The sequence below is a fragment of the Chrysochloris asiatica genome, unplaced genomic scaffold (genome assembly GCF_000296735.1).
Source record: "Chrysochloris asiatica unplaced genomic scaffold, ChrAsi1.0 scaffold00040, whole genome shotgun sequence".
Lineage (NCBI taxonomy): Eukaryota > Metazoa > Chordata > Mammalia > Afrosoricida > Chrysochloridae > Chrysochloris > Chrysochloris asiatica.
This window is the reverse complement of record NW_006408558.1, coordinates 16,856,231-16,862,230: the sequence shown is the minus strand read 5'-3', so window position 1 is coordinate 16,862,230 and position 6,000 is coordinate 16,856,231.

The following is a 6,000-nucleotide window of genomic DNA, read 5'->3' as shown; positions in this document are numbered from 1 at the left end:
AGATTTATTGCTTCTGCCACAAATTCCCCAGCTGTGAGCCTTCCAACCTTCTAAATATTCCTTTATATGTGGTTCAGAGTTCTGGGACCAGCCCCTGAGCCTGCTTGGTCGGGTATTCTGTGTTGTTGTTGGCGGAGCTCCTTTACTGCACGTCCACCGGATCCGCCATCTTGTTTGTTCCTCCTCTTAGACTTTTCATGACCACAAAACATTGTCCCTTTTTCTCCCCAACCATTTAAAAATGGCAGAACCCTCCTCTGCTTGTGGACTCTGTAGAAATGGGCAGGGAACCAGATTAGGCTGTGGATTCCGTAGTTTTCTGACCTCTGTGTTGGATAATCAAGTCGGTGGAGCCAAGTTACAGGCAGGGCACCCTCCTCCCCCGGGTTGTGCATGCGGTCTGTTCTTAAGTGTGTCTATAAGTTTAAGTAAGCCTTTAGGTCGAATCTGTAGTGCAAACCCAACTGTTCCTTGGAAACCCTATACAAGGTCACTGTGAGTCAGAATTGATGCGATGGCACTTTACAACAACAAAGACCAGTAAAGCCTATTTCAGTGACCTAAAGGCTGCATGTACAGTAGGTGTAGGTGACTGATGAAGACCAACACACAGTGCAAGGAGGGCTGCCTGGCATCGTATTTAAAAGGCTTTTGTTGGGAAAATGTCTTATTTCGTGTTTCTTCTGAAATACGGACACCTTGCTTCCAGATACCCACCTAGATGGGTTCTGAGGCTTTCTGCCCATTGCACCATAGTTCCAGGACTGTGCCCTCAGCCACCACCACTGACCCAAGACTGTGTCTCCAGCCACCCCAGGTTTCCAGCTGGCTCACACATAGAGGGCAGAGAGTGTGGGCTGATGGTTTTGTCTAAACATGAAAAGGCATGATTGAGTTCGTGTTGCTGGATGGTTTGGTTGAATTTCTGAACACAGGAATTGAAAGTGCACAGAGGCACCTATAGGCTCCCCTAGCACTGGGAGCTAGCAGCTTCTTCATGTTTCACATTGTCCTGAGCGTGTATATGGTCACTGAGGGCTGCTGTGTTTCCTTTTTCTTAATTTTCTACTTTGTCATGCTGTTATGGTGTTAAGTGCCATTGAGTCAGTTCCAACTCATAGTGAACCGTGTACAATAGGGCTTCCAAGGAGCAGCTGATGGACTTGAACCACTGACTTTAGTTAGCAATCCAGTGCTTACCCTACAGCACCACCCTAGGACTCCCATACTGTTCTAGATAAAGGCAAAATTGTAGTCATTCCATCTGCTCCAGGCTTTTGTGCCCTGACCCACCTCTCTCCATCATTTGCTTTCCTTTGTTCCCTTCATTCTAAGTGATAGGCAGTGGAGGTGACGTTTAGCTCAGACACCGACTTCTTGCCCTCTCCCATCTTCCAGTCTCACTACAGCAGACCTTTTGGCTAAAGTCATTTTATTAAAGGTAGTATATTTTGCTTAGTGCTAAGTCAGTAATGCAGCCTTTACTGTGCTTGCATTCTTTTGTATAACATTTTAATTTCCCTGGAGTTAATAATTGCCTTTTCTGTTTTTCTATTAATTATTCCCTAAATCTCTGACTGACTTGCAAAATTATTACTAGCCTGATTAGATTCACCAGGCAGTCTGTTAGCTTTGTCCCCTTGGACATGTCCTTTGTAGAGTGCATGGTCTGGGGTCTGTCTTTGGACTGGTTGCTCTAGGGAAGTTCCCTCATCATTCATCTGGGGGGCATCTCTGCTACTCAGCTGTGCTGGACTCCTGGTTTCATGTTGTTCTGGGTTCACCCTTTTCGTGGTTTGTTGCCCTGTTTTGGTGAAGCACATCTTCATCTTGTAGTAGCTTCCTAAAAAAGTGTGAATCATTCATTTGGACTTCAGCATCTGACAATGTTGTTTTCTGAAATTGCTCTTGAGAACATTGATACCTTTTTTTTTTTTTTTTAATATTTTATTGTGAATTATGTGATCGTTTACATGGGAGAACATTAGTTTTATATTCATTGCCATGGTTACAATCCCCTTTGATACCATTTTTACTTGGTTTGTTTAACACAGAGAAAGATCTCTGGGAAAGTGTAAGATACTTTGTGTATCTCTGATGGCAGACCTTTCCACAGCGAGCTGGGCCCTGGGTCTTTGTCAGCCCTCATGTGAGAGCACATGCCTGAGGAGGAGGGAGAGGCCTTGTGTTTGGTGATGTAGAGGGTCAGTGAAAAATGAGGAAAGGATGGACACAGTAGCCTTCACATTGTGCTCTCAGACGTGAACGATGATGGAGTTGTCACAGGGCTGGGCAGCATCTCAGTCTGGAAGCTCCACTCTGTGTGACTACAAAGTTATAGACAGTCAACTTCTGAGGGATTAGGTGCTGAAAATTTTATAAATAATAGCAAAACATTGTCTGCTATAGTGCCAGAAGATTTGCCCTTTGGGTTGGAAGGCATGCAAAATACAATTGAGGAAGAGCTGCCTACTCCAAGCACAGTCGATGAAGCAAAGCCTTCAGGCCCTTCATTTGCTGATGGGGTACAACTCAGAATGACAACAGCTGTAAACACCCATTTATATAAACGAAGTATGAATCTATGAAAACTTCAGGTTATCAGAAATGCAATAAAATGCATAAAGATCAGTATTCTAGGCATCAATGAGCTGAAATGAACCGGCACTGGCCATTCTGAACTGATTAAATCACACGACTAACTACTACCTCGGAAATAACCAACCAACAGGAAGGTGGCGCAGTCATCTTCATAAAAAACACTTCAGCAACCACACACATGAACCTCGCCTGAGGTGGGGGGGTGTGACACACACACTCCCAACCATCGGACTCAACAAGGCCAGGGCTGACTGTGGACTAGTTCATTACCTGTTCATGTGTAAGTTCAGGCTGAAGCAGAAGAAATTTCAAACAAGAACAAGAGAGCCAAAATAAGACCATAAGTATAATCCATCTGGAGTCCTGGTGTGGCACTGTCGGGTAAGCACTAGACTACTAACCTCAACATCAGTGGTTCAAACCCATCAGTCACTCCCTAGAGTCCTATTTGCCCCCACAAAGGGAGGAGGAAAAGATTTCCCAGAACATAAACTTCGCCGCGCTGTCACCAAGTCAGCTCCGATTCACAGCAACCTGGACCTACAACAGACTGTCTTTGAAGTACAAGCACAGTGGTTGAGCTCAGCAGCAAATTGAAAGGGCGGTGGTTTGGACCCACCAGCCGCTCTCTCCGCAGGTGAATGCTGCGGCTGTTTAACATTTGCGTTTGTGTTAGTGTATGGTGTGAAGTATGGGGGAACCTTAAATGTGCTGTAGCACCCCTGCTTTTTGGACATGTCAGGCCGACTCCGACTCACGGCAAGCCCATCTCATACAGAGTAGGACTCCACTCCAGATTGCCAGGCTTTGCTTCTGTGCTGCTGCTGGTTAGGCCCAACCAAGAGTGCCACCCCGGGACCTTTGTGTGTAATGACCACAGTTGTGTTCACTTGGTGTGTCCCCAAGTTAGGAGCGCTCTTTGTCGGGCTTTGCAGTTCTCGTACCACTTGTGTGGGATTGTGCATTGTGCTACTAACAGCCCTGTTTGCCCTGGCTTGCTGATTCTCTGCCACTTCTCCTGATTTTGGATGCGGATTTGTTGACTCTTGGGGTCCTACAACGTTTGATGCAGATTTGTTGACTGGGTTTCAGAAATTCAGAGACATGTTTGTGCTTGGGACAGAAAGCCCTGACTTACTGACTTATCATTCTCTCTTCCCCGTGTTCACACACCCTCCCTCCACATGCGTGTACTCACCCACCACATGCACGCAGAAAGACCCCAGGCTCCTGGCCCAACTTTGTGCCACCCTTTTTTCTTCTCCGTCTCCCAGTTCGTATGTGTGTGTAAGTGTGTTTTTAGAGTGAGTAACGGCTTTGCAGATCCTTGAGCTAAAGTGGTTTGAACTGGGAAGCATGCACAGAAATTCCTGTGCACTCAAGTTTGTGAAAGGAGGGCTTGGGTCAGCCGTGATTGTGTTGCTGACAGAGTGGACCTGGACTCCCCTTGGTTGGTGGTCGGCTGTCAGGTGGGCACAAGATGATGCTTCTTGCTCTATCTGCCCTTCCTTCTTTGCAAGCCACCTGGCTTCAGCCCAGGATGTATGTAGGTGTTTGTGTTCTGGGGGGGTCCTGTATTTCCCAGGCCGCTCAGTTTTCCACAGGCAGGCTGTGAGTTCATATCATCTGACACCAGAGTTTAGGAAACGTGAATATGAGGCTTTGAGGAGGTGGAGCTATGGATGAAATTGGAGGAAGATGGCAGCAGTGTTGAGTGAAATCTCTTCAGGGCATCGGGGTTTTCACAGCAGAGGCCGTTGTGGAGTCTGACTGTTTTCTGCAAGTTACTGGCTTGGTCATCCCTCTCTAGTCCATCTGTACAGTCAGCAGCTCACCTTGTCATTTGTTTTGTCACACTGTAGTGGACTAGCTCAGCCTGTGCTACCTCAGCCACTCCGTTCCTGTTGTCTGCACGGAGGACAGAGAGCAGCAGCTCTCTAGGTCTCTCTCCAGCCTGCCTGCTGTCGCCTCTTGGTTGCTCTCCCCGGTCTCCCTTCAGGTCAGCCACTTGGTGACCCTTTTCTCTAGGTAGTCTCCCATGCGCTTCTCCCAATCAGGCTTCTGCAGCACGCTGAACCATCTCCCTGAAGCTTCTAGGTCTTCCTCTCAGACGTCTTTCCTGGTCTGGGTCACGCTGCCCTCCATCATCTGCCTTGGTCCCACACAGTCAGGGAGTGAGTGGCAAGTCTGTTCCATCCGGATCCCCTCCATTGCACTCCTTTTCTAGGACTCAAGTGTGTACCTTCATGTTGTCTGTGCTTGTGACTGTTGGTTCTCAGCCTAGGGACCGTGGGTCAGACACGCCTGCGTGGCTCCTCGTGCTCCACAAAGACCTGGGAGCAAAGCTGGGATGACACACAAGCTATGAATTACAACTAGGAAAGAGAAAGACCTGTGTGGTAGAAGAAGCCGGTGCAGTGCAAATACGAGGGGCCTTCAGAAAGTTCATGGAAGAATTCTACTGTGGTATTCTCCTTTCCACTCTCTGAAGTCTCCGTGTACAATGAAACAGGCTCTGCATGTACTCAAGGGCCTTCAGAAAGTCTGTGGGAAAATCCCTTAACTTTACATTCCATTTTTCTATGAACCTTTTGAAGTCCTCTTACGTGTTGGTCTCTCCTCTGCAAGCATATTGATTGCCTCTGTGTAACAGGTATAAACTGGTTTGAACTGGTCTGGTCTTGGGCGCTTGGGCCTCTGGTCTGACTAGGACTGTTGCGGTGGGGTGCCATCTTGTTCCTTAGGCCTCAGCAAGAGCTCCCTTCGAAGTCCCCATTCTGCTTTTTGGTCCATGGTACTTCCTCTTGTAACTGTTTTATTGGGCTTCGAGCTTTACTGTTAAAGAGGGAGCCTTCATTGCTAATACAAAACACTGGGAGGGGACCTCCCTTATCAGGACTCTGCATTCGCCTATTTGTAGATCCTTTCTCCTGGGACTTGGCAGTGGCTCAGTAAGTGGCCACCCACACCCTTCCTGAGTGAGCCCAACAGCTCCCCACCTGGGCCTTGTCAGACGCCGCCAGGTTCACGTCCCATGGCCCTGAGTCCCAGTCTGGGAGAAGTCTCAAGATATACTGATCCAGCCTGCTCTGTTACGTGGCCAGAGCATGGGACGTGAACCTGGCGGCGTCTGACAAAGTCCAGGTGGGGAGCTGTTGGGCTCACTCAGGAAGGGTGTGGGTGGCCACGGGCTCAGTTTTCTCCAAGACAAGCGGGGGTTTCTACTTCATTTAACATTAGCCAGACATCGTCTTCCAGCATATTGGATTGACCTGGGCATTTCCCCATTCTTATAATACCTTTGAATCCACTTAGAAAATGCAATAAACTCACAGGGACATGCACCTATTTTTAAATGTGGCTTGTTGTGTGAGGTCGAGTCAGTTCCGAATTAGAGCA